This window comes from Oncorhynchus mykiss, chromosome Y, assembly GCF_013265735.2.
Source record: "Oncorhynchus mykiss isolate Arlee chromosome Y, USDA_OmykA_1.1, whole genome shotgun sequence".
NCBI classification, from domain to species: domain Eukaryota; kingdom Metazoa; phylum Chordata; class Actinopteri; order Salmoniformes; family Salmonidae; genus Oncorhynchus; species Oncorhynchus mykiss.
Genome location: NC_048593.1, coordinates 1,115,079 through 1,121,078, shown reverse-complemented (window position 1 = coordinate 1,121,078; position 6,000 = coordinate 1,115,079).

Here is a 6,000-nt window from a genome sequence, read left to right as displayed (position 1 = left end):
GAGACTATCACAGTGCAGGTGCATTTATACGGAGACTTGATTACACACAGGTGGATTGTATTTATCATCATTAGTCATTTAGGTCAACATTAGATCATTCAGAGATCCTCACTGAACTTCTGGAGAGAGTTTGCTGCACTGAAAGTAAAGGGGCTGAATAATTTTGCATGCCCAATTTTTCAGTTTTTGATTTGTTAAAAAAGTTTGAAATATCCAATAAATGTCTTTCCACTTCATGATTGTGTCCCACTTGTTGTTGATTCTTAACAAAAAAATACAGTTTTATATCTTTATGTTTGAAGCCTGAAATGTGGCAAAAGGTCGCAAAGTTCAAGGGGGCCGAATACTTTCGCAAGGCACTGTATATTGGGATGAGAGCAACACCCTCTTCGTTACAGAGAGAAGCAAGCCAGAGCCACAGCTGATTAGTACAGGTCAATTTGTTGTCAGGATCCATGTGTTAGGAGGATTGAGACACTGATCAGTGACTGGCTGGAGCATAAATTTGTGTCAGTGATGTGTAATCTGTTGGACCGAGAGAGACGTGAGATTAGGAGGTGGGGATGCATTCAGAGATGCACCGTTTGTAACACAGATCTTGGGATTGACACCTGTTGCATGGGAAGGTCATGTGATCAGGTTAAACTCAGAGAGGCCTAACAGGGGGGCCTAACTTTAACAGTATTGAATCAAAGTAACAGTACCAAGTTAAATTGCAGAAAGTATCTCTATGTCTACAGGATAGTATCTGTCTCCTCAGTGAGCCATCACTCCCTACTACTTCAACAAGATCCTCACTGCAGTCCTCACAATGCTCCAAACTAACACGCAACCATCACATAACTGTTGCCCCGTGCGTCTTCACTCCTCATGGAAGGAGGGGGTTGAGGAAGGTGGCAAGGAGGGTGCAGAGGAAGCTGGCGTACAGCAGGGGGAGAGGGTTTGAAAAGGGAGCGTTGTATGGAGTCTGGCCCTAGGCACTAGGAGACCGATGGCACGGGGCTCGTATGTGTGCCAGGCTGTGGAAGGTTCTGAAAGCACGCCACGCCACGTGCTGGATAGCGGGTAACTAGTGCCCGAGGCGGCCGTGGGCGTCACACTGCTGCACAGCATCACATTACAGCTCCTCAGGCACAGGAGCCCTGCTTCACCTGCCCCATCTGTTCCCAGAATGTGTGTTAAGTTACAGCCTTATTCTAGAATGGACTGAATTGCTCCCCCCCCCTCATCAATCTACACACAATACCCCATGCTGATAAAACAAAAACAGGTTTTCAATTCAAAATATATGTATAAATGAAAAACTAAATGAAAAACAGAGATGTGCCTCTGGCTGGGCCACTCAAGGACATGTCTCCATGTGTTTGGACCAGAACGCCTGCCAAAAAGTAGACATGTCTGAACATGATAAGGCTTTATCAGTCACAGTCACACTGACAATCATCCGTCTTAAGACCATGGGCCAACACGGGTTGTTCAAATTGCCATTTTATATTTAGTCTGATTCATATTTATGATTAACGTGTGCTGATAATTATCCTAAATGTCAATACTGCACTAAAGACGATGAGACGAAGAATGCAACTAATATTTTAAAATCGGATTATTGTATTGATACATAGGGACATTTCATGATGCTTCCCCAGAATGTGCAAATTGGATGGTTGAGTTGTACAAATTCAAATTCAAAGTTTGCTTTACAGGGTAACTGTCCATGGGTTGTCTATAAGTCTAGGTTACGGAGGAGCTTATTGTTAGCTGGCCTTGTTCTTGTTTGGCCTTGTCATTTCTGTCTTTTTCTAAAGGTCCTGTCAAGTCATGATTGTGTTTTCTGTCAAATTCTGTCAACGTGTGTTGACGATATTGGTAATGTTCAATTAATTGATTAATAATTGAAGTCTTCCCATAAGCCTATTAGCTAGGTTTGAACTATTATTACACCCATATAACTATGTTATTAGACCTGTACAACCTGCTGAAAAGGAAAGTGCTACAATTAAAACCATTCTTCTTGTCTTTTCACTCTTCGGGATCGGTGGGTCCCCCGCGGGACGGTTGAGCTAACGTAGGCTAATGCAATAAGCATGAGGTTGTAAGTAACAAAAACATTTCCCATGACATAGAAATATCTGGCAGAAAGCTTAAACTCTTGTTAATCTAATTGCACTGTCCAATTTACAGTAGCTATTACAATGAAAGAATACCATGCTATTGTTCGAGGAGAGTGCACAGTTATGAACTTGAAAATTTCACATTTCCACAAACTTCAATGTGTTTCCTTTCAAATGGTATCAAGAATATGCATATCCTTGCTTCAAGTCCTGAGCTACAGGCAGTTAGATTTGGGTGTGTCCATCTCAGTGAAAATTGAAAAAAGTGTTTGATCCTTAAGAGGATATTATTTTAATTAAGCACTTTTCAAGTATTTTCAAGGTCTGTGGTACATTTCCAGTGAAGTGAAGTTAATTGAAAATGTGCGGCATTCCGGCTTATCCCAGACCAGTCGCTCCGATGGCAATGAAATTCCCTCTGAGCTAGCGCTGCTTGTCCGGGTCCCAGCGTTGCTTTTAGAGCCATCTGTCTGACCAGCAGTTTGAAAAACATTAGACCGTAAATATTAATGCCATAATATTGTGGTGTTGGACAGCTCACTATTTGTCACACTCCAGAAAGCACACTATTTTGTAACTAGGAAAAAAAACGTCAAGATTTGAGAGCCTCGACTAGTTAGGCAATCCGAAATGTGCCACCATGACCGAATTGACCGCACTGTCATTAGAGAGGTCATAAGATCCACTCAATGTATAGGGAGATTGTTCAAGATTGACTTCGAAATTGGACGTTTGTCCACGTCCTGAGGACATCAGGAAATACCTTCAAACATGGCCACTAGGGGCAACAGAGCGCTATTACCATCAAATCGGGTTTTGCTAGGGCTTTGTGGACGTAGTAAATCCTATGACTCTGGATCAGATTCCAGTGGTAGACAACAAAAAATAAAAAAAATACAATTATCCTATCCCAAACCTTAACCCTTCCATTAGCAATTCTGAATGAATGCCTAAACTTAATGTTGTAACCCTATCCCAAACAATAACACTTAACTTAACATTTGACATTTGGAGGAATGTTTTAATAGTTTTGTTTCATATGTTTTTATTTCTATTAGTTTTAAGATTTATGTTTTAAATTCAGTTTAGTGTCTGTTAGTTTTCAGATCCACTTTACTGTTTTTATTTAGTTTGTATAAAAACATTTACCTATTGTTTTTATTTCAGTTTACATTCAGTTTTAGTGTTAGGGACAGAAAGTAGTCTATGCGTGGAAGGATTTGAGCCATTTACGGTATGTATTGTATAGTTTTTGTGTTGTTTGGCATGTCACTTGGCAGTAATGCATAAGATGATGGGTCATTGGTTGGGTTAGGTTTCAAGGTAGACAAAGCAAGATGACGTAGATGCACAAAGTAAACAGTAGTAGTGGGCTAATATCCGCAAACAACCAGGAGTGATGAAGCTGTCTTGGTCCAGTAGCTACAATTAAGCAGAACAAAGTTCACCTTTGCATATGCGCAGATACTCTGTATGACTGTGTAAGAGCAAAGTCTTGCGAAGTGCTAATCTGAATGGTTGCACTTGAGATGAGCACTTTTGTCAAATTGGTGACTATAGTTGGTCACAACTAGGGCTCTGGCGGTCATTACATTTTGTCAGCCGGTGATTGTCAAGCAGATAACTGGTGGTCTCACAGTAATTGACCGTTAATGAACATAAACACATTTAGCATTGCTTACAAGCCACTGATGCAGACTTTTGGAACATCTACACTTTAAAACATTGTCACGTTCTGACCTTAGTTCCTTTGTTATGTCTTTGTTTAAGGTTGGTCAGGGCGTGAGTTGGGGTGGGTAATGTATGTTATTTTTTCTATGTGCTTGGCCTAGTATGGTTGTCAATCAGAGGCAGGTGTCGTTCGTTGTCTCTGATTGAGAATCATACTTAGGTAGCCTTTTCCCACCTGTGTTTTGTGGGTGATTATTTGTATGTTTAGGTTGTTTCCCTGACAGAACTGTGCGCTTTCGTTTTCTCCGTTTGTCATTTTGTTTGAGTGTTTTTTTGTTAACATTAAATATGAACAAATTCCACGCTGCGCTTTGGTCTCATTCCAACGACGATCGTTACAAACGTCTAAGAAATCCATGAACTTCCGGCGCCGACAGAGATGGCCGCCTCGCTTCGCGTTCCTAGGAAACTATGCAGTTTTTTGTTTTTTTTACGTGTTATTTCTTACATTAGTACCCCAGGTCATCTTAGGTTTCATTACATACAGTCGAGAAGAACTACTGAATATAAGATCAGCATCAACTCACCATCAGTACTACCAAGAATATGTTTTTCCCGACGCGGATCCTGTGTTCTGCGTTACAAACAGGACAACGGAGTGGATTCCATGCAGCGACCCCCCCCAAAAAAAAAAAACTTCCGAAAAAGAGGGAAACGAGGCGGTCTTCTGGTCAGACTCCGGAGACGGGCACACCGTGCACCACTCCCTAGCATTCTTCTTGCCAATGTCCAGTCTCTTGACAACAAGGTTGATGAAATCCGAGCAAGGGTAGCATTCCAGAGGGACATCAGAGACTGTAATGTTCTTTGCTTCATGGAAACGTGGCTCACTGGAGAGACTCTATCCGAAGCGGTGCAGCCAACGGGTTTCTCCACGCATCGCGCAGACAGAAACAAACATCTTTCTGGTAAGAAGAGGGGCGGGGGCGTATGCCTTATGACTAACGCGACATGGTGTGATGAAAGAAACATACAGGAACTCAAATCCTTCTGTTCACCTGATTTAGAATTCCTCACAATCAAATGTAGACCGCATTATCTACCAAGAGAATTCTCTTCGATTATAATCACAGCCGTATATATCCCCCCCCAAGCAGACACATCGATGGCTCTGAACGAACTTTATTTAACTCTTTGCAAACTGGAAACCATTCATCCGGAGGCTGCATTCATTGTAGCTGGGGATTTTAACAAGGCTAATCTGAAAACAAGACTCCCTAAATTTTATCAGCATATCGATTGCGCAACCAGGGGTGGAAAGACCTTGGATCATTGTTACTCTAACTTCCGCGACGCATATAAGGCCCTGCCCCGCCCCCCTTTCGGAAAAGCTGACCACGACTCCATTTTGTTGATCCCTGCCTACAGACAGAAACTAAAACAAGAGGCTCCCACGCTGAGGTCTGTCCAACGCTGGTCCGACCAAGCTGACTCCACACTCCAAGACTGCTTCCACCACGCGGACTGGGACATGTTTCGTATTGCGTCAGACAACAACATTGACGAATACGCTGATTCGGTGTGCGAGTTCATTAGAACGTGCGTTGAAGATGTCGTTCCCATAGCAACGATTAAAACATTCCCTAACCAGAAACCGTGGATTGATGGCAGCATTCGCGTGAAACTGAAAGCGCGAACCACTGCTTTTAATCAGGGCAAGGTGTCTGGTAACATGACCGAATACAAACAGTGCAGCTATTCCCTCCGCAAGGCTATCAAACAAGCTAATCGTCAGTACAGAGACAAAGTAGAATCTCAATTCAACGGCTCAGACACAAGAGGCATGTGGCAGGGTCTACAGTCAATCACGGACTACAGGAAGAAATCCAGCCCAGTCACGGACCAGGATGTCCTGCTCCCAGGCAGACTAAATAACTTTTTTGCCCGCTTTGAGGACAATACAGTGCCACTGACACGGCCTGCAACGAAAACATGCGGTCTCTCCTTCACTGCAGCCGAGGTGAGTAAGACATTTAAACGTGTTAACCCTCGCAAGGCTGCAGGCCCAGACGGCATCCCCAGCCGCGCCCTCAGAGCATGCGCAGACCAGCTGGCCGGTGTGTTTACGGACATATTCAATCAATCCCTATACCAGTCTGCTGTTCCCACATGCTTCAAGAGGGCCACCATTGTTCCTGTTCCCAAGAAAGCTAAGGTA